The 22,343-nt window shown below is 49.8% G+C and overlaps 1 protein-coding gene and 1 pseudogene across 1 annotated transcript in view; one reads left to right on the top strand and one right to left on the bottom strand.

Moving 5' to 3' along the window:
• EMB1211 (MORN (Membrane Occupation and Recognition Nexus) repeat-containing protein) overlaps positions 1-22,343 on the top strand; it is a 45,598-nt gene that overhangs the window by 10,797 nt on the left and 12,458 nt on the right. The gene's annotated exons all lie outside the window — the stretch shown is intronic.
• On the bottom strand, positions 4,721-5,378 carry LOC147891768 (uncharacterized; annotated as a pseudogene).

Below are 22,343 nucleotides of genomic sequence, written 5' to 3'. Positions count from 1 at the left end.
GAGGGACTATATAAGTGCCCATCCACACCCTATTGTACACTTTTTGATGTGCATCTAATCCTATCTACTCCCACCTCCTTCCTCCTACGTGCTGCCTACACTCCCCTCCCCAATCTCTCTCTCTCTCTCTCTCTCTCTCTCCCCTACCCTCTCCTCTTTTCTGCCATCTTTGGCCCTTCACCAAATCTGCCCCTTCTCCTTCATTGCATTCGTATTAGAGCTCCGACTCTGGGCCATAGACTAAACGCAAGGAGCTTTCACGACGCAAGGGATGTGCAACACAAGGAGCTTTCGTGACAGCAACATGCCTAACGACCAACGCTGACAGCAGCCTGCGTGACGAGTCATGACCAACGCTGGCCGTCCAGAGCTGTCCATCCACAGAACTTGCTTTGTTCATGCTTGAATCCTACGCCTCGTGTAGACAACCACTTGCAACGATGCCATATTCCCGTAGCCATCATGAGCCACCGTGAACCGAGCCCTGCACAGCCACGGCCGTGTGCCACCGACGAGGCAATTAGCATGCTCAGCCCTTGCGCCACCGTTGACATAGGGCCTCCATGGAGCTACACTGTGGCATGCGTCGTTGGCGCCGCTGCTGTTTGTGAATTTCCACTACCCCATCTTGCAAAACCTTAGCTTTTCTAGGTTAGACTAATCGAGGTTAGTAGGTTGGGTTAGGTTTAGTCAATTAGGTATAGTTAGGTGGGTTGGTTAGGTAACTGGGGGGTGAGGTTAGTGGTTAAGGGAACCAGATTGAGTTAAGTTTTCATTGGGATTAAGTTATACTAACCAAAGGGTCCTAGTGGTCCTGTCTTAGCAATCTTTAGGCTAGGAGTCTCGAGTGTCTTAAGTGACTTAGGAACCTCCAAAAAAAAAGGCAAAATTTCAATCTTTTTTAAGACCTTTCATAGCCCTGCTTGGAGTCATTTCGACTCCATTTTGCAGCCTCTTCATTGATTGTCCTCTCAACCTTCGCCATCGGCCTTTTGGAGGTTTTGCATACTCTTGCTCATTATAGCAGGGTTTTTGCTGCCTCCTTCTCTTAGTCCACTTCATCTCCTTGCCTGCATTCAAGCTTCCCTCTCTCGGACAGCCACCATGCCACCCAAGCGTGCCCCTTGGGAGTCGGGATACCTTGCATGATAGTGATGAGGCTGCTTAGCATGAGCAATTGCCTTCCACAGTGGGTGCATCCACTGGTGGTACAGAGATCCCTACACCTCAACCTCTCCAGCATCTCGAGAAGCACAGGCAGTGCAAACACAGTTTTTGGATACCCTTGCTTCTATGCTCCAGAGTGCTTTGTGCCAGATTGGACAGGTGTTTAGCCAGCAGCTTACCACAGCTATGGCTATGCAAAATACGGCTCTTGCCCAACTGGCTAGGCTATGCAGGACAAGGGCAAGCAGCCCGCCCTCTAGCAAGGGGACTACTCAGACAATCAGGATGTTTTTTCCGCTCCACACAAGGGTTTTATGGTAGATGCCCGTCGTGCCTATGAGCATCAGTCTTCTCGACCGTTGCATGTACCCCAACATGGGGATTATTGGGACTTGGATGATGCATTCTCAGTGCCACGGAGCACCTTCTTGCATGATGTCAGGCCATTTTTTGGCTCACAGTTTTCTTCATCCATGCAAGCCAAGCCATCTCTTTTGGGCCAACCCGTTGGTATACATCCGGTTAGTGCTCCCTTCACCGCATTAACAAGTATTTTTTTTAAAAAAGTAGTGCTTGTTATATTACTTGAAAAACGAGAGTACAAGAAGGCCTAAAGGCCAGCGGGCTGCAATCACGAAACGGATGCAGCCCGGGGTAAACAAAAAATTAAATTACAAGCCTCTCAGGGCATAATCATCTGAGTGTGGACAAACAGCCACAGTGGGGGCGAGTAATGCCACTGAAGACTCTGAGCAGAGTGCTGGAAGAAAAGATCCTAATGGTCCTAGTCGCGAAGGAAGTGCCGTCTCTTCTCCTTCCCTACCCGGGAGTCCCCTTGAATCTGCCCACTGACCCTTGAGCGTGTGAATGATCGTGCTCCAGATGTCCGCGAGGGTTTGGGTAGCGGAAGAAGCCTGATCTCCTAGGGTTTGTGCGCATCTGGAGGTCCAGATGTGCCAGCCTACGATACTTCCAATGATCTCCCAAACTGGGTGCTGAGTCATCACTCCTGCATCTGTCTCTGTCAGATGCCAAGGGAAGCTTTCCATGTGTGCCCAGGTGGCCTGCGTGATGAAGAAAACTGGATCTTGCCGAGAGAACTCGTAGGCCAAGTGATGTCCCATCTCGGTGCTGCACCAACACAAAGCTCCCCAAGTGACCGGTCCTAGCTCGGGTGCCGCCCTCGCTAAGATCCCCATGTGCCCCTCCTGCCCCATCTGCTTTAGCCAGCTCCCAACTGGTAGCCCCTTATGGACCACCATCCAAAGAAAGTAAGAGATCTTCCTTGGCCGCCAGCTTGCCCATAGAGTCTTCCAAAATGTACGAAGAAAGACCAGAGATATGCCCTGGGCATACCAGCTATGTGCCTGGGTGGGTAGCCTGTGCTGAAGAGCCCCAAGAGCACGCCTATTGGTACGCACGCTATATGAGAAGAAGGGAGTAAGGTTCTCTGAAGCATCAAGTGGTGGCCAACGCCACTCCCCTGGGTCCCACTCCACCTCTGTCAGGGAATGGCCCTCCCAAATCCAGAGTCTCCAGTCTTGGGCCTGCTCAACCAGGTCCAAATGCCACGCTTTCCCTTGCAGCCCTATAATGCGAGGGCGCTGCCAGGGAAGCTGGGGGTCGATCACAGCCTCACTGCTCTGGAGGCGGCTACCATCAGTGACGAGCCTGGATCCCTCGTGCGGTACCTATTGCTGCTGCCAGCTCGTCTGGGCTCAGCTGTTTAAAGACGTCCCTCCAAACCTTGAGCGAGCGCGCAGGCCCACTCACCCATGGGATATGGGATCTTTCTCCAAGTTGGCGACCTGTATCATCTGTCACCTACCTGCTCCAAATCAGGGGCTGTCTGTCCATCTCCTCTTGGCAGCTGGGGGGGACTAGGAGAGGTTGTGCCGCAGCTTCCTCCAGACCGAGAGGAGGCTGCGGAGGAAGGGGGAGCAGGGCTGAAGTGAAAATCCACCGAATAGAAGGCTGCCGATCACCCCCTCTCTGGGGGGTACATGCGCTGAGACCTTGCTGAAGCAAGAGCTTCCACGTCTGCCCTCTTGGGGTCAGACCGCGGATGACTAGCTTGCCAAGTAGTGCCTGACTCTGAAGTTCTGGATCTATGATGCCAAGATCGTGCTCTGTCTGGGGGAATGACTGTTTGCTAGGCGACCCGGGCTTTGGTGGTGTTGGAACCGTCTGAGCCAGACCAAAGAAAGTTTCGCACGAGTCTCCTCAGCTGGGCTACGCACGATCTCGAGAAGCACCAGCAGGAGGCCACATACCAAGCGGTGGCTAGAAGGACCTGATTGACCACAAGGGCCCTGCCTGCCAGAGATAGTCGGGCCGTGCTCCAAAAGGCTAGCTTCTGTCATATGGAAGCTAGGACCAGTAGGAACTGCTGAGCTGGCGTGGTATCCAACCCTACCTGGAAGCCCAGGTAGCGTGTCGTCTGTCCTCTAGGGATCCAACGAAACCCCAGGAAAATACCCCACTGCAAGTTGGCTCCAGGATCTGTAAGAAAACCAACTGACTTATGCCAGTTGATTTTCGCCCCAGCGGCTAGGCAGAAGACAGTCTCACTCGCTCCAGTGACTCAATATCATCCTGCACATACAGGGCCATGTCATCTACATACTTGGAGTCCATAAGTTTCATCCCTAATAGGGAGGCGCATCCCACGAAGACCAGTGGTACGGGCTCGTAGGAAGTGAGCCATAGCCTCTGCAAAGAAGAGGAAGAGGTAGGGCGCAAGCGGGCAGCCCTAACGTACCGAGCGCTCGAGGGTGAATCTCTCCCCCATCCTGCCACCGATGATAACCCGATTGGAGGCCGATCTGTAGAGGCTAGCAATACCTCTAATCCACTCGTTCGGGAAACCGAATCGAGAAAGTGTGCCCTCCAAGAAGGACTAGTCTACCCTGTCATACGCCTTCTCAAAGTCAAGGAGTATGGCTAGGTGCTGGCCACTATGCTGGGCCCACTCTGTCGCCTCTGAGAATGTGAAGATGTTGTCCAAAATACTTAGGGCGCCATTGTTTGACCTCCTGACGGTCCTCCCCTTTGGGGATGAGGCAAATCAAGCTTGACGCAAGGCTCTCTGGCATCTGTCCGCTGGAAGGCTGCGATCAGGGGCTGGTGGATCTGCTCCCAAAAGGTGGTGAAGAAAGCTCTAGAGAGCCCATCCTCACCTGGGCATTTCTGCCCATCAATATCTCTCACAGCATCCTGCATCTCTGAAACGGTGAACGGGGCGAGAAGGGCCTCACTCATGCTAGGCTGAACGAGTGTCGGCGTATGCCTCCACACCTCCCTGCAGTGGTGGGCACGAGGGTCTGGGGGCTCCTGCTGGAACAAGGATCTATAGAATCTGTCGCCAAGTCCCTGACCTCGTCAGGATCTGTCTTGACACAACCATCTTGCGCCCCAAGAGAGTGGATCTGCTCCCCTGCTGACCTCTGGCCATGAGTCGTGAAGAACTCTCTGCACATCATGTGGCCTTTCCTAGCCCAAAAGGACTTGGAAGCGTGGAACGAGAACTCTGAACGCCTTTGGGTGATCTCCTCTAACATGGCTCGGGCTCTAACCTCCTGTCGTATGAGCTCCTCGAAGCCTGGAGAAGACTGCTGCATCTACTGAATCGAGGCAAGGTCTCGCCTGAGGCCCCTCTCCTTCGCCCACCACTGCTGCCTGACCCGAATCGCCTCCTGCTGGCAGATGAGACTAGACTCGGCAAGGACCTACGATACCTGAGCTGCCATATCCCCCAGGGGGTCCTAATCTCGCTCCCACAGGTCCACTATCCTGCTGCGAACCTCTGCTCTGGAATAGATGGAGTTTGGGATCCGGCACGTGTGGGGAGGTAAGGAGTGAGAGGCTGAGTCCAGGACTAGGATGACTGGGGCATGGTCAGAAAGGGTCGTCCCTGTAACCACCCCTGACTCTCCACCTTTGCCTATTGCCCAATCACTGACATAGAAACGGTCCAACTGCTCCAGAAATCTGCCTCCCTCCCTCCTGTAACCCCAAGAGAAGTCCAAGCTCCCTGGCCACCTGCAAAAGGACGGCTCTCTCCAACTTTCCCGACCTCCCACGGCAAACAAAAAGGAGTCCCACTCCGATTGCTCCGCATGAGCTATACCGAGGAACTCTGGGCCCCGTCCCTGCTGATCCTCTAGAGCCTCAAGGTTGTTGAAATCCCCGCCTACAATCCAAGAATCCATCTCTGGCAATAAGTCTGTCAAGGAGCTCCAAAAAGCCGCTCTCCGTCTCAGGTTGGTCGGGGCATAGATATTGAGGATGCCAATGCGGGATCCCTCAATATTTAGGCCCACTCAAAGCGCTCGTCCTGGGATCAAGGTGCCAAAACCGCACACATGCTGTACAAGAGGAGCGTCGATGGAGGTACAGACACCTCCGCTCCTCCTCTGCTCGCCAATCGAAGGTTCCCAGTAGGTGTGGGAGCGCCCTGTGAGGACCTTCCCACACTCACTGGTCTGAGAAGCTGAAAGCTTGTGTTCCTGTAATAGGAGCACATCTACCCTTCCCACCAAAGCTGGCTGGAGCTCCTGTCTGAGCACCATCTTCCTGGGGCCACGGGTTCCAGATGAGTGGAACCCGTTGACGTTCCAAGAGATAATGCATATACTCATGAAGAGGAGAGATGGGCTGCAAATAGCTGTCTGCTTGCGGTCGATGTCGAGGTGGTCGGAGGATCCCCGGTGTGCAGACGAAGGCGCTTCTGTGAGGGTTCCGAGGGCGAGGCCGGATCATCCGACCCATCCTCTAAAACCTTCAGCAGAGGGGAAAGGCCCTTCGTCCCATAGTGGTAAGCTCTCTCTAACCAACTTGAAGCCTCCGCCAGAGAGAGATTGTAGAAGTCCGCTACGTGTGAGGGCCTCTAAGGGTGGAGCCCTTTCGCGTATATCCACTCCAAAGGCGGACGAATGATGACCAAAAGACGGAAGCGTTTAGCGCTGCGGCGCCATCTTAGACGAACGTCTCCCTCCTTACACTGCTGCTGAAGAAGCTCCGCTGCTCTGCTACCAATCCAGTCCTGTACCTGCTCCTGGGACTGATCACGAATCGTCTCCCAAACATTTTCATTCGTCCATTGCTCAGTCCCGTCACTAGTGATAGTGAAGGAATAGCTGGGACCATCATGGGGGGCGAGGACGGACACCTTACCCTCCGTCCCCTTTCGGAGGAAGAAGATGCTGATGTCTAAGCATGCAGGGAAGGAGCCAATACCAGTTGCATTCAGATAGTCCCAAGGTCCTGCTCGATAGAACTCCAAGGGTAGAGCTCTAGGAGCTGACCTTGGGTGGGGGGACGAAGATGAGGAGCCAGAACCAGAAAGAGGGGTGTTGGCCACCAGAAGAGCTGGAGTAATGCTGGCCGCCTAAGGAGGAGGGCCTCTCCCCTCCAACGGGGTAGGCATGGAGGAGGCCTGTGCTATCTTCGGGGGCGAAACCGAAGGAGGAGGGGGGGGAGTTGAAACCAAAGGTGGTGGGGGAGGTAGTGGAACCGAGGAGGAGGGGGGGCGTGGGGTGAATGGTGAGGAGTCTGGCTGACCTTCTCCTTCCCTGACCTCAGGGGTCTCCTGCTGGGGAGGGGGATTTTTGGTTTTTGTTTTGTTTCTTTCCCTTTTGTTTTTGACCTCAGTCCAACCTTCCTCCTTTGGAGGGGTTGTTGACACCTGGCGGGGGGGATCCTGAGCTGCCTGGTTGGGGGCCGTCGGGGGTTCTGTGCTCGTGAAGCGAGGGCAAGAGTGCGCCTGGTGCCTGAAGCTGTGGCATCTCAGACACTGATCTAGGCGACCAATGACCATAATGCGCTGCGTCACCACACCTGCGTCCGTCTCAATCTCGATCTCTGAGGGAATACTCTGCGGATCTAAGACTGCCACTTTGACGCGTGGAACCCCTTGGGCTGCCGCCGCATCAACGAAGGTGTCCTGCATGAGCTAGCCAAAGTGCGCTCCCAGGTCCTTGATGATCGGGCGAAGCTCTGCTGCGAGGCCTGGAAAGATGAGGGTAACTGGATGGCAGGGGATGAGGAAGCGGGCATCGAAGTCCGCTACACTGAAACCCCTATACCACGGGACCATAAGGATGATCTTCCCACCCACGGAGGTAGGGGACCGTCTGACCATATTGCTCGCAGCCTGAGCCGAGGAAAGCTTGAGCCAAAAGATACCACGTCCCATGAGTGCGACCTCCTCAATGTGGCTGTCCTCAAGGTATAGGGTGGACTGAAGCCAGTCCCTAATGTCTGCTCGTGAAGGGGAGTAGCCAATGAATCGTCCATATACGGAAGTGTGGGTAAAGTCGTTGGCAGCCTGCTTCACCAAGGAGACCTGATGCTCTGTCAATGTTACGCGATAGGCTGAAGGAGGGGGGGGGTCCGTCTGGGCCACCGGTTTCGGGCTTAAGGCTGCCATACCGCACCAACAAACTGCGAAAGCTCCAAAGGAGAAAGAGGGGGGGGGGTGCCGAAGCCGATGAGGTCTCTTCTGATGTCTGCCCGCGCAACGGCTTGCCCGAGGTCAGTAGGGCAGGCTGTGCAGGCTGCACGCAGGAGAAAGAGGCTCAGGGCTGGCGCGGAGAAGCAGAGGGGAGGTGGAAAGAGAGGAGAGAAGGGACAAGGTGAAGAGGAGGTCAAAAAGGAAGGGGGGGCGTGCAGGAGAAGGGCGGGGGGAAGAGAAGTGGCAGAGGGGAGAGAGAAACGAAGGCGGAGGAGGGGAAGGAAAGGAGGAGGGTGGTGCAGGAGGAGGCGGGGGGAGGAGAAACGGCAGCAGGGAGGGAGAAATGTAGGCGGAGGAGGGGAAGGAAGGGAGGAGGGAGGGTGGCAGCGCGGCGCGAAGGCGGAGGAGGGGAAGGAATGGAGGAGGGAGGGTGGCAGTGCGGCGCAAGGCGAAGGAGGGGAAGGAAGGGAGGAGGGAGGGTGGCAGCGCGGCGCGAGGTGGAGGAGGGGAATGAAGGGAGGAGGGTGGGTGGCAGCGCGGCGCGAGGGAGGTAGGCGAGAGGGGAGTTGGGAGCATTTGCAGGAGCAATGTGAGTAGAAGGCTAAGAGGGTGCAAAAAGACCGCATTAACAAGTATGCCTGGGGCTGGTTTTGGTTTATATGGCAACCCACACCCCTGGAAGAGAGGTCAATCCTCTTCTCAGCCCTTTGGCATGCCATCATTTTGGAGAGATGCATTTGGTAGAGAGACCCAGCCAGCGGTTCATGCACCTATCGCTCCGCCAGTGAGCAGATATAGCCAGAGGCAGCCAGTGCATTAGATGGCAGCAGCTACTACACAACAGGGGTTAGTGGTGGGCATCATGCCACTTTTGATGAGATACTGGCAGATTCCTTGGGTTCATATAAGGCCCTACCTGAGGCCATCAAACTTGAGATGTCTTTCTCCGATTATGTGAACCTCAAGCGTGATGATGCCCGCACTTCTGGAGGTTACACACACATGTATTTTGCAGACAAGGATGTCAAGTACAAATTCACAGTGCATAAGTTCAAAGGGGACACTCGCACACCTAATGAGCTAGAGTAGTGGCTTACAAAGCTAAAAGATTATTTCTGCTTCTACCCAAAGCAAGCAGGTTCAAGACCGCATAATCTTTGCGGGTATGCACATGCAGGACTATGCACGTACTTGGTGGCAGTATACAAAATGGCACCACTACTTGTACGGTGGAAAGATTAAAGTCAAGACGGATCATAGGACACTCAAGTACTTTCTTACACTGTCCAATTTGTCCATGAAGCAGAAGAGGTGGTTGGCTGCAGTTCAGTCCTATGACTTCATCATTGAGTACAGGAAGGGGAAAGAAAATGTGGATGACAATGCCTTGTCTAGAATGTGGGCTTGTAGTTTATCTGCCATTTCCACCATTTATCAGGAATGGATTCATGGGATCCAGTAACAATATATGCAGAATTCAAAGGCAGCTCCCATATTTTTGGGGTTACAGGAGCCTTCAAGCCAAAGCTGCATAATGGGCTGTTGTACTGCAAGGACAGAATTTATCTTGTGCCGGACTCCAAGAAAAGATTGCTGTTTTTGCACGAAATGTCACTCACTCCTATGGCAGGACATGTGGGTACCACTAAGACATATGAAAAGGTCAAACAGAGCTTCATCTGGGATGGCATGTGGTTCAATATGTCACGGAATGCTTGCCTTGCCAATAGAATAAGGTGGACAGCCAGCTACCCGCAGGTCTTTTACAGCCATTACCTATTCCATAAGGCAAATGGACTCACATAGGTATGGATTTCATCATAGGGTTGCCTTAAACATAGAGGGGATGGGATAGCATTTATGTGGTGGTGGATAGAATGACAAAACAGGCTCACTTCATACCCACTAAGACCCGGTATTCAGCATTACAAGTTGCTTGGCAATTTATTGAGCATGTTTTTAAGCATCATGGCTTCCCCAAGGAAATTGCCATTGACAGAGATGTAAAATTTATGGGTCACTTTTGGCAGGAGTTATTCACAGCAGTGGGTACTCTCCTCGCACCTAGCAATGCTTACCACCCTGAGAGGGATGGACAGTCAGAAGGGTGAACAAATGGGTGGAGGCATACTTGAGGCACTTTTGTCATGATACACAGAAGTCCTGGGATAAGTGGTTGGCTCTTGCTGAATTTTGTTACAACAGTACTAAGCAGCTTTCCATTGGCATGAGCCCTTTTGAAGCAATGTATGGATGCAAGGTTGGGATGCCGCCTTTTATTTCAGACATGGCTATGAAAAATCACCAAGCAAGAAGTGACTTGGAAAGAATGGATGCCCTTCTGCAATTGTCTAAGAAGAATATGCAGGATGCCCAAAAGCAGAAGAAGTATGGGGATGAACACAGGAGGTATTTGTCTTTTGAAGAAGGAGATTATGTACATTTACGCCTTCACAAGAACCGTTATGCCTCGCTGAAAGGTAACACCAACACGAAGCTTGCTCACAGTTTTTTTGGTCCCTACAAGATCATCCGCAAAGTTGGAGAGGTGGCATATGAGTTGGAGCTTCCCAATACCTCCAAGATTCATAATGTTTTCCATGTGTCCTTGCTGAAGCCGCATGTAGGACAGCATGTCCAAGTTCTTTCTGAGCTACTACCTATGGATGAGGAGCGTCACATCCTCTATGTCCCGGAGCGCATCATGGGTTTCCCGAAACAAGGTCCACATAGAGTATCTCATCAAGTGGTGGGGACTCCCTGAGGATGAGAATTCAAGGCAGGCAGAAAGCATTGCTCAGGACCACCCTTATCTCCTACCAGGCTGATTAGTAGTTGCTGTTTGCTAGTCTTTTTGGACAGCCAAGATGTGAAATTTTGAGGGCAAAATTCTATGGGAAGGGATGGCTGTAATGAAGGGGGGAAAGGGCCAATTTAGAGGCCTTTTAGGTGGAAAATGTGGAGGGACTATATAAGTTCCCATCCACCCTCTATTGTATACTTTTTGATGTGACATCTAATCCTATGTACTCCTATCTCCTTCCTCCGACGTGCTGCCTACACTCTCTTCCCCAATCTCTCTCTATCTTCCTCTTCCCCTCCCCCTCTCTCTCTCTCTTGCCCCCCCCCCCCCCCCAACTACCCTCTCCCCTTTTCTACCATCTTTTGCCCTTCACCAAATTTGCCCCTTCTCCTTTATTGCGTTTTCGCTTCAGTATAGGACCCCGCGAGAGCCGAGGATGCACGCAATCTCCACCGCACCCTTAGGGTCTGGAAATCCAGATGTCAAAGGTTCCTTCAGAGAGACCCTCTCAGTAGTTGGAGGAGGTGAGGCAGATCCATCAGGCCTCAACACAGATGCAGGCACCTTCATGAGTGGAGTTTCCCCCCCATGCCCTCCCCCCTAGTTTCTTCCCACCTCGCCCCCCCTCCCCCTCACCCCTTGGATCCCTGTTATTCGCCTCCCTCCTGCTCTAGCACCCCCTGAGGTGCCCCTCTTGGCCCTCAGCCCTAGGGCAAGGGCAAGGGCAAGGGACCGACCCCTACCCCAACCCCTCTTCCAGCACAGCAGGCAGGAGCCCCCCACAGAGGACCATGGCCTCACCTCAGGAGTCAAGGGGTAGGAGGACCCACTTGTAGGGCTCAGATCCAAATGTGAGACCCAGACTTCCCTTGCCGCAGCCTTGGAACTACCTAGCTATTCCAAATGCCTATCCTCTGTCTTGAGTTGACAATTCTGATTGTGGAGCCCCAAAAGAGGCTCTTTCAACTGGATCCCGCCCACATCCTTTCTAGGGTATGGAGGTTGCCTCCACAAGAGAGGAGAGATGGATGCCGGAGATGTTTGATGACATGATAGAGGAGCAGTTGTCCCGCATGATGACTGAGTGGATGGGGCCGTATGGGTTGGATCTCGTCCGCTTTCTTCCAGCTTGGTTTCACGCCAAAGAGACCGGGCTCAGAATTGGCAGTAGGAGTGATCCGCGTGCCATAGGAAGCCAAGATTTCTCCGACTCAGCAACGTTGGACGCTACATTTTCATGATGCAGTTGGCTCGGAAGGTGGGCATAGAGCCGATGGCCACTCTGGTCCGCAGGTGCAGGGACACATATTACTTCCCCTTCAAGCCCCCTTCGAAAGTGCAAAAGTCCTGGTTCTTAGAACAAGCTTCCGCTCATCGGCGAGCGTTGTTCCCTTCGACATCTTCCTCATGAGCTGGATAGTGGTGAGTTGGAACATGCGTGGGCTCCACAATTGTGCACATAGTCATCCTGCAGTGCCTGATTTTTCGCCAGGAGCTGCAACGAGCAGTGGTAGGTAGGTCAATTGACCTCCTCTTGATCCAGGAGCATATGTTCTCAGCCACAGATATTGCGTGCCGTCGTAATTACCTCCCTGGAAGCGGCCCGAGGTCTAGTCCCTAGCAGTCGACAAGAGCGGTGGGGTTTGTATCTCAGCCTCGCAAACAGTGGCTGCTGAGGTTTTTGACCAAGGCGAGCTAATCATAGGCTGTGAGGGAAAGAGAGGAGGTGGAACGTTAGGAGAGGGAGACACAAGAAGTGTGGGTGTGTAAAAAAAGTGTTGAGCCACACCACAAACTCAAAGGTTTTATTAGGATTAGGGATTCCCCCTATGACTGTCTTAAGGGTCATAACTTTTAAAGGGTGGCAATGTGCCTTTACCCCAACAATCTCCCACCTAAAGGCCAATGTGCCTAAAGGGGAGAAAAGAATAAAATTACAGCAATATACAGTTACTGTATACAAGACCATAAAATAAGAATGGTCTCATCCTAATCCCATGATGTGGCGACAATGTGTAAACCGCTCTGTAGGCAAGCTCTTAGTGAGCAAATCTGCAGGATTATCATCAGTATGCACCTTCACAAGCTCAAGCCGCTTGTCTTCCAGTACCTCCCTGATGAAATGGTATTTCACATCTATGTGCTTGGTCTTCTGATGAAAGACCGGATTCTTTGCCAACATGATAGCACTCTGACTATCACAATGCAAAACTGGCATATCTCCTGTAATGCCCAAATCTCCCACCAGCCGAGTAAGCCATATTGCTTCCTTGCAAGCCTCAGTGGCTGCAACATATTCAGCTTCAGTGGTTGACAGTGCAATGCATTTCTGCAACTGAGACACCCATGATATAGCACCTCCTGCAAATGTGAAAATATAACCGGTAGTAGACTTCCGGTTATCCGCATTCCCTGCATAGTCTGAATCTGTAAAACCATGCACCAATGCATCCTGCCTACCATAGCATATGCACAAGTCTTTGGTACCCTTGAGATACCTCAGACGCCTTTCACTGCTTCCCAGTGCCGCTTGCCTGGATTTGCCATATACCTGCTGATGACTCCCACCGCAAAAGCAATATCCGGACGAGTGGCAACCATGGCATACATCAAAGAACCAACTGCAGATGCATACGGAACCTTGGCCATCTCAGCCTTATCATCATCTGATCTGGGGCTGTCCTTACTGCTGAGTTTTAAATGAGGAGGCAACGGGGTACTAATAGACTTCCCTCCCTCCATTTTAAACCTCTGCAGTACTTTGTCAATGTACTTCTTCTGTGACAGAAACAAAAGTCCCTTGGACCTGTCACGAATAATCCTCATACCAAGAATATGGTTTGCATCACCCAAGTCTTTCATGTCAAAAGACTTATGCAGTTGCTTCTTCAAAGCACTAATCTCCTGCTGAGATTTGCTGGCAATCAGCATGTCATCCACATATAGAATGAGTAGCATCAAACTGCCATCCTTTGCCCATTTGGTGTACAAGCAGTGATCGGTCTCACACCTATGATACCCTTGGGACTGCATGAAGGCATCAAACTTCTTGTACCATTCTCTTGGCGCGTGCTTGAGTCCATACAAGCTCCTCTTGAGCTTACACACAAGCTGCTCTTTCCCTTCAACAGCATATCCCTCTGGTTGACTCATGTAGATCTCATCATGGAGATCTCCGTGAAGAAAAGCAGTCTTCACATCCATCTGACATAAATCCATGTCCTCATGAGCAACAAGAGCTAACACTGCTCTCAAAGTAGTCATCTTGACTACAGGGGAAAAGATCTCATCAAAGTCAATGCCCTTCTCCTGCTTAAATCCCTTGGCAGCCAATCTGGCCTTATACCTCGGTAAAGCATTTGAATCCACTTTGACTTTGTAAACCCACTTGCATGGCAAAACTTTTCTGCCTGCAGGTAACTGCACCAAGTCCCATGTATCATTTTGAAGTAGGGAGTCCATTTCTGACTGCATGGCTTTCTCCCACTTCCTTTTCTCTGTTCTTCCCATAGCTTCCTTGAAGCTGGAAGGCTCACCACAATCTGTCAGAATGATAAAATCAGCCACATTATTGGCTCCTGGAACAAACCTGTCATGAGGGCGTTGTACACGGGTGCTCCTCCTAACAAAATGCTCCGTATTAGGCTGCTGTCTAGCCTGTTCGTCATGCATGACGGGTGGCTGTACCACCATATTTGGCTGTCCTACAACGCCATTTGCTGGCATATCCAGTGGTGCATCATTGGCAAAATTGTCTGGCTGATTTTCAGCCTGTATACCCTCTTGAACAGGGTTATCTACAGCAGCCTGCTGCTGCATATTAATGGGCATTCTTTGCTGTCCGACATCATCATAGACAACCCTCCTGTATTCCGCAGGTTGCACGGGTTCTCTGTGTACACAATCCTCTTTAAAGATGACGTCATTGCTGCATATAATCTTCCGTTTGACAGGATCCCATAACCTGTACCCCATTTCACCTTCGTCACCGTAACCCATGAAGATGCATCTGAAAGACTTTGGCTCCAATTTGGTGCGCAGTTCTTTGCGTACATGAGCAAAGCACTCGCAGCCAAACACACGTAAGTGCTTATATGAAGGTGGCTTGCCAGACCACACCTCCTCTGGCACTTTCAGCTCCAAAGCCTTGTTCGGCGACCTGTTAATTAGGTGAACTGCTGTTTGCACGGCTTCTGCCCAAAAGCCATGGGGCAATGCAGCATAAGACAACATACATCGAACTTTCTCCTGAATAGTTCGATTCATCCTCTCACTCACACCATTTTGAGATGCATTATGAGGGGCTGTGAGTTCCTGTTTAATGCCCTTAGCTTCGCATAACTGTACAAAAGCATGTGACACATACTCACCCCCATTATCGGATCTGAGGCATTTCAGCCTGTGTCCTGTCCGATTCTCAACCTGAGCGACAAACTTCTTGAAAGCATCTAAGGCATCGCTCTTATGCTTCAAGAAATAGACCCACACTTTGCGTGTGGCATCATCAATAAAAGTAATGAAATACTTTGCACCCCCTAGTGATAGCTGTGGCATCTCACACAAATCAGTGTGCACTAGATCAAGCGGTGCTCTATTCTGGGGAGTTCTCCTCTTATGAGGAGTCATAGAATGCTTTCCAAAAATGCAATGATCACAAGTAGGCAAATCTGAAAATGAAAGAGACGGCAGATAACCCAAACGTGACAGTTCTTGCATTCCTTTAACGGACATGTGTCCCAACCGGCTATGCCACAATGAAACCTTTGGCAGCTCGGTTATGGCAACAACATGATTACCTACACTGGAAACATAAAGAGGGTACAAGGTATCACTCTTATAACCCTCAGCCACTACAACCTGGCCATCAATAATTACCCATTTGGAATCCCCAAATGTGGTATGATAACCACTGTCATCCAACAAGCCAGTGCTAATCAGATTTTTATTGATTTGCGGCACATGGCGAACACCATCAAGCATAAATATGTGTCCGTCAGGGAATACTATCTGTATACTGCCAATCCCTGCAATCTGACATGCATAGTTGTTCCCAAGGTGAACAACTCCATGAGTACCTGTGTAGGAAGTAAACCACTCCCTATGGGACGTAACATGAAAAGAAGCACCTGAATCCAAGAGCCAGGTGTGCATGTCATGGCCATCAACAACCAATGTATGTGCAATTACAGCAGAAGAACATAATACATCATGTCTGTCACTGTCACTGTCCTCTGCTGCAACATTCACTGCATCCAAGTCATCTGCCTTGGCCTTGCCTTTGCCTTTGCTTCCACTGCCTGCATCCTTTGTCTCAGCCTTCTTGGCTTTCTGATCCCGTATAAACTTGAAGCACTTAGACTTCACATGTCCCTTCTTGCCACAGTAAAAGCATTCAATATCCTTTTTGCCACGGGAATGACTGCGGGATTTGGACTTGCCAGCAGATCTCCCCTTCTGTTGAGTCCTACCTCTTTCCTGTACCTGCAAAGCATTGGAAGACTTGCTGCCCATATTATTCTTCCTGCTCATCTCCTCCATAAGGAGAGAGCTCTCCACATCAGCATACATAAGAGTGACATTTGAATTTGACAAGGTGGTCTTGAAAGTGTCCCAACTCTCAGGGAGGGTACACAACAAGAAAGTAGCCTTGAACTCCTCATCAAGGTTCAATCCCTGTGCGATAAGCTGTGTAAAGATGGCATTGAACTCACTCAAGTGTGAGGTCATAGCTGTACCTTCCTTCATGCGAAGGTCGACAAGCTTCTTCAACCAATAAACCTTACTGGCTGAACTCTTTTGGGCATACAACTCTTCTAGCCTCTGCCATAGGCCATAAGAGGTCTTTTCTGCCTGAACATTGAACACAAGAGAATCAGTGAGAGTAAGCATGATAGCCGCCCTTGCGGACAAATCAAGCTCCTTCCACTCATCATCTGCCATCCCAGATGGCTTGACACCCTTCACCCTTATGGGCTTAGAAATCTTCTTTAGCAGAAGTACATTCAAACACTGTTCTGCCCATAATGCATAATTGTGTGCCCCTTCCAATTTCTTTATGTTCAGTATTGAAGATTCACTTCCCCCTGATGCCATATCAGATAAGCAAAGTGCCTGACTCCCTGTAAGTCAAAAAAATGACTAAATAAAATTCTGATTTCTCAGAAAACCTGCTCTATCAAGAGCCAGGAGCACTCACAATAGTGCTGTTTTTTACTGTCAAAAAATCTGCAGCAAAACAGAAAATTTTCCCTCCAGTCATTGTACCTTCTGACACACTGTACCGTGCTCAAATAGGCATAAAACAGTAACTACAGAATGCTGCAGCTGTTCCACAAGTGCTTTACAAGTGCATCATCATCTGACGAAACACAAAACACTGATGTCCTGATCACTTCTCCCACCTTAGATGAGGTATTGCACTGATTTTATATGCATAAACCACTTGTCATACACTATTTTGTCCACTGAAAAAGGCTCCAAACACCTCAGCCTGTCACAAACCTGCAACAAAGTATGGGACAAATCCCAAACAATCACCCTTCTGCCAAGGGGATAAAAGGCATTTGAAGTTCTCAAACAGTAACTCAAGTGCTCACAAGCAAAATCTGGGCAAAAGCCCCTTGATTTGACACCTGTACCAAGTGAAAAACACCTCAACACTGAGGTAGCATACAAAATACAGCGCTCTCCTAGCACTTTCACCTGACAAAGTAATGCATAAACTGCCTGTGTGCACAGTGGCAACACAGATCCCAACGTACAAACACCGAAAAGAAGATCTTTTGAGCACTGTCAACGATGGACAGTTAGGCACTGTGCAACCACCACACACTGTGGCACTAGTCACCTCAAGCACGAGGGACACGAGTGTACTTGATGTACCTCAAACACACAGTTTTAAAACTGAAAATTCTGGGAATGCATCAAGAAAAAAAAACTCGTTGTACTTCTGTACCTGCGTGTACTTGCAAGTACCACGCAAAAAGAGCAGAGTGCTCTCCCTTTTTCCTTCTTCCCCAAAAAAAAATTTCTGTGCCTGCTGTACCTGCAAGTACTTGCTGTAATGGCTGGCTGTACCTGTCGTGGCGTCCGTACAGCCGGTACGGCTGGCTGTACGGCTGGTCACGGCTGCTACCTTGCAGCCGGTCGACTGGCTGCGCGCGGCCGGTGCTGCGCGCTGCGCGCGTTGGCTGCGCCCGCCTGGTAGGCTGCGGCCGCCGGGTAGTGGGTAGCAGCTAGCAGCAGCTAGCTGCTGCTGCAGCTATGGGTGCTCGCGCACCTGCTGCGCGCGGCGGGTGCCCTGGCTTGCTGCTGCCCCGCTCGCTGCTGTCGCGCCCTGCTCGCTGTTGAGGGCACGAGGCCCGAGGGGAGAGGAAGGGGTAGAGGGAGGGGTAGACCGAAGTGAGAGAGTGGCTCTGATACCACTTGTGAGGGAAAGAGAGGAGGTGGAACGTTAGGAGAGGGAGACACAAGAAGTGTGGGTGTGTAAAAAAAGTGTTGAGCCACACCACAAACTCAAAGGTTTTATTAGGATTAGGGATTCCCCCTATGACTTCTTAAGGGTCATAACTTTTAAAGGGTGGCAATGTGCCTTTACCCCAACATAGGCAAGGTAGTGTGGATGGGCCTTCAGGCAAGAGGTCTCCGGATAGGAAACCTGAACGTTTACGCATTAGCATGTAGACAACACTGGCCAGGGGGCGGAGTTGATGGAGGGGGAGGCCGATGGGGCGGAGTTCAAAGGGGATGCGATGGGGCTGCGGAAGGGGCGGGGCAGCCAGGGAGCAGCGGCAGCAGCTCCTAGAGCTCCGAGCGAGTTGTGCACTGGCTGACTAAGACCTTAATACCAGAGGATGAGTAATCTCTTCTTCGCAAGGGAGGAGCTCACATTGAGCAGACATCAGAGGACTCACCATTCTGGACCTGCTTTTCATACCCACGAGACTAGTATGAGAATATCTATAGGACCAATGAATAGGTGCCCCATATGCAGTACTACTCTTGGCACCATCACAATGCCAAGTGACTCACGATGGCACCAGGTTAATATCACAGAGCAATGTGGAGGATAGCAAAGGCAAATCTCCAAAGACACCAAGACTCCAAATGGAACCTCGGCCAAGTCCATGAAGAGCTCACCTCACTCATGGCAAGCTATGAGACTCACTCAAGTAAGATCTGCACATACTCTGCATCTTCAGCATATTTCATCTACTATAGCTCATCTTTTATGATCAGGCTATTAGATTGCAATTTTTAAACAGAGATGTGCTAAACACCTCTTGTTTGTACATGGGATGTTCAGGTCATGGGGTATTACAGTTCTTGGTCTCATATGCCTTTTCGGCATGTTACAAACACCAATGCACCCTCTCTCTCTCTCTCTCTCTCTCTCTCTCTCTCTCTCTCTCTCTCAGGAGACTACAGGAGACGCAGATCCCAGAGACTTTGATTTGGGGTGTGTTGAGTCTTAGATGCTCGTTTGAGAGAGACTAAAATGAAATCGTTTAGACTTCACAAGCAGTTGTAGCTTGAATGAGGAGATTTTTGACTACTTTTTGACTTCTCCTTTAGTGCTAGCCTTCGTTACGGCTAAGTCAGCCCTTCACCTCTGAAGTGCCGATAGAAACTCAATACGAAGACTTTGTATAAATGGATGCTCAAGTAAGTGTGTTTGTGTGGATTTGTATGTGTGAGAGCATATTTTTATACTATGGTCTACACCCACTGTTGGATGCTGATGACGTCAGTGGGGATGTCATAGTAGCTAGTCGCTGCTATGCATGATGGAATTTTTGGTTTTCCATCTTATGAGTGACTATCGTGAGATTGAAACTGCACTATGTTGTGTTTTTAGAGGATGAGTTTGGGAATGTTCATGGATTCATCTAGGTATATGTGTTGAGTCTATATGAGTCTGTTAGAGGGAAAGTTCTTGCGCCAGGTGGTTTGTTTGATTGGGTTGAGAGCACGATAGGGGTGAAGCAGGGTTGCCCCCTCTCATAGACCCTTTTCGGACTCTATGATTTTTTGAAGCATTTTTTGTGTCACTATTCCCTAATTTCACATGCATCTTCTGGGATTTCACTACCCCATGATTGCAGCCATCTCATCCACTCTTTGTGCCATCCCGTGAATTTTGTAGCTTCCATTGCCTTGTCGTTTCCTATTTGCGTTCATCTTCTCAACTTTGTTGTGGTAAGCCATAAATTGACATAATGCTTTCCCTTCTAGAGGTATCATACTTGTTTCAGCTAATAGGATGGGGTAGGATGTCTGCGATAAAAGCACAAAGGACATTGAAGAACTAGTTGAGTTCATAGTTGCCAGGGAACGCCGTTCCATAGCTATGGAATATTGGAACGACGTTCTCTTCACTCAGCTTGAAGAAAACATCTGTGGAACGTCTGGCCTCTGGAACGGCTATGGAACGTTCCATATCCCTTGTGGAACGTCTAGGGAACGTTTCCTAAGCCGTTCCCTTCATGCAGGTAACGATTTGGGCAAATTATCTAATCCTAATCTAATCAGCGCAATTCGCCGCTCTGTGTTCCCCGCTTGTAGTCGACCTCCATGCTCTGCGTGTTTGCTGCTTGCAAGCTTGCTTCGACTTGCAAGGTGCCTTTGTTTTACTCTCCTAACAAGAGAGCTTTCACTCTCATTGAATTGCCAGTCTTTGGCTGGCCCCAATAGCGGCATGTCCATTTTCATGAACCTCCTGCAAGCAACTCCTCGGGATTTAGAAAGTCCACTTCCTTCCACCAAGAAGATTAAGCATCACAACGTGGAGGAGCCATGAGAATTCAAACTTCAAAGTTGATTGTTGTAACTTGTTTGCTACTCTCACAGTTCACTGTTAAAGCAGCAAATTGAAGTCCATTAATATCAACTTGGTACATTGCACAATAGGCTAGCTGTGCGTAGGCTAGCGTAGCGTGGCTAGCAGTGCGTAGGCTAGCGTAGCGTAGGTTGCGCGATGGTAGTGTGGGCTAGCGTAGCTTGATAGGCTATAGCATTAGCAAGCTGCTATAGTACCAGAAAATGTTCTTTTATGCTTAAAAGCATTGGCAAATGCATCTAAGCATGGTGCTCGAGCTTTTATGCTTGTTGGAAGTGCAGTGTCTATAAGTATTCCAGTCTCAGCAATGCCTTCCATTTCAGTTGCCACTTCTAGTCTTGGGAAGGGCAAGAAACAAGCTTCCTTAGCTGCCACTTGGCACCCTGGGAGGAAGGCAGAGGTAGATGATGCAGTGGGGCAATTTTTTTTATAGTGGTGACATTGCCTTGAATCAAGCCCGCAATCCTTATTTTGTGGATATCGTGAGGGCTATTGCAGCTTTTGGTCCCTCTTACACACCGCCATCTTATGAAGCCTTGAGAACCAAGATTTTAGAAGGAGAGAAGCATAGCATAGAGTAGGCTTTGAAGCTTGTTAAAGAGGAATGGAAGACATTTGGTGCTACCTTGATGGGTGATGGATGGAGTGATACACGTAGTCGATCTATTCAGGGCATAGTTGCATATTGCAGGGGTAAGTCATGCTTCTTGAAGTCCATTGATAACTCAGAGGACAGAAAGACAGCAGAGAGGTTGGCTGATTTGTGGAGTGAATCTATTAATGAGGTGGGGGCTGATTATGTCATTCAATTCATAGCAGATGGGGAGAATTCCAACAGGGCAGCAAGTCGCATTTTGGAGGCACGTTATCCTAAGCTCACTTTTAGTGCTTGCATGGCACATTGTGTCACCACAATGTAAATATCCTAAGTCAAAGTACAGTTGACCATTTATTTGATCATAATTAAAGAGTTTTATATGTGTTAATTATGGTTAAAGAGTTCTTTTAATGGTCAAAGGATTGACTGCGGTCAAAGATACTTGACTCTAGTCAAGTAAACCTGACTTCAGTCAGGGAGACTTGGTTTATTACCAAGAGGGTTAACTGCGGTTAAACAGAGAACCACAGAGTTGACTACGGTCAGAGAGTGGTGACTTCGGTCAATGAGACTTGGCATGCGCCAAGAGGGTTAACCACGGTTAACCAAGATGTGCCGACTTCGGTTGGAGAGACTTGGCTATAATTAAGGCGCCTCGACCCTTGGTCAAAGCTCCTTAACTATGATCAAGAGTGTTGACTCCGGTCAACCAGAGAATAAATATGTATTTTTATATTTGTTTAGGTGTGCACATGTATTCAGTGGGGACGCCCACCATGACTAGAATTAGTCCACAGTGTGTTATTTGCATGCAAAGCGCTAACAATTAATGGGTGCCATGGTGGTGCGCTTTAATTAATTGTTGCGGGTACTAGGAAGAGTTATTTTCCTAAGCACTATGGGAGCCTAACAAGCATCTAGGAGGCGGTTCGTGTGACCAAGTGCTTTGAAGACTCCAAAATGGCCCTTAGTGGCATGTAATAGGACTTAGTCTAGATTTTAGAAGTGGCATGTTGCCAATTTGAAATGAGCTTGAAGCTCTTGTAATGAATGATTCATGTTTTGGATTTTTTATGTATCAAACAGCTCTACGCTGAACTCTTGTAACAGATTCTCTTCAAGAAATAAAATACCTTGGGGGGGGGGGGTCCAGCTCGACATGTTGTCCTGGGCCCTAGTTAGTGTGTAGAGAGAGAGAGAGAGAGAGAGAGAGAGAGAGAGAGAGCTCTACTGAGTATTTCTGCAATAAATTCTGAGCGTGAGGGTCTGTAGAGAGAGAGAGCTAGCGATGGCATTGGTATCAGAGCCTGGTCTCATAGTTTTCCTAAATTGTGACGATCCAAGTGCAAGAGAGTTTCTCGAGATGATAAGCGACGCTTGGGAGAGTAGCATGATTTTGATCGGTGGTTAGCTGAAGAGCCCTACAGGCGAAGAACCAAGATGCAGTTTTGCACCCAACGTATTAGCAATGAGCAGCTACCTT

This window comes from Dipteris shenzhenensis, chromosome 17, assembly GCF_047967505.1.
Source record: "Dipteris shenzhenensis isolate YYH24624 ecotype China chromosome 17, Dip_SZ_1.0, whole genome shotgun sequence".
NCBI classification, from domain to species: Eukaryota; Viridiplantae; Streptophyta; class Polypodiopsida; order Gleicheniales; family Dipteridaceae; genus Dipteris; species Dipteris shenzhenensis.
The sequence above is the reverse complement of the archived record's forward strand: the minus strand, read 5'-3'. Positions and strand labels throughout refer to the sequence as shown.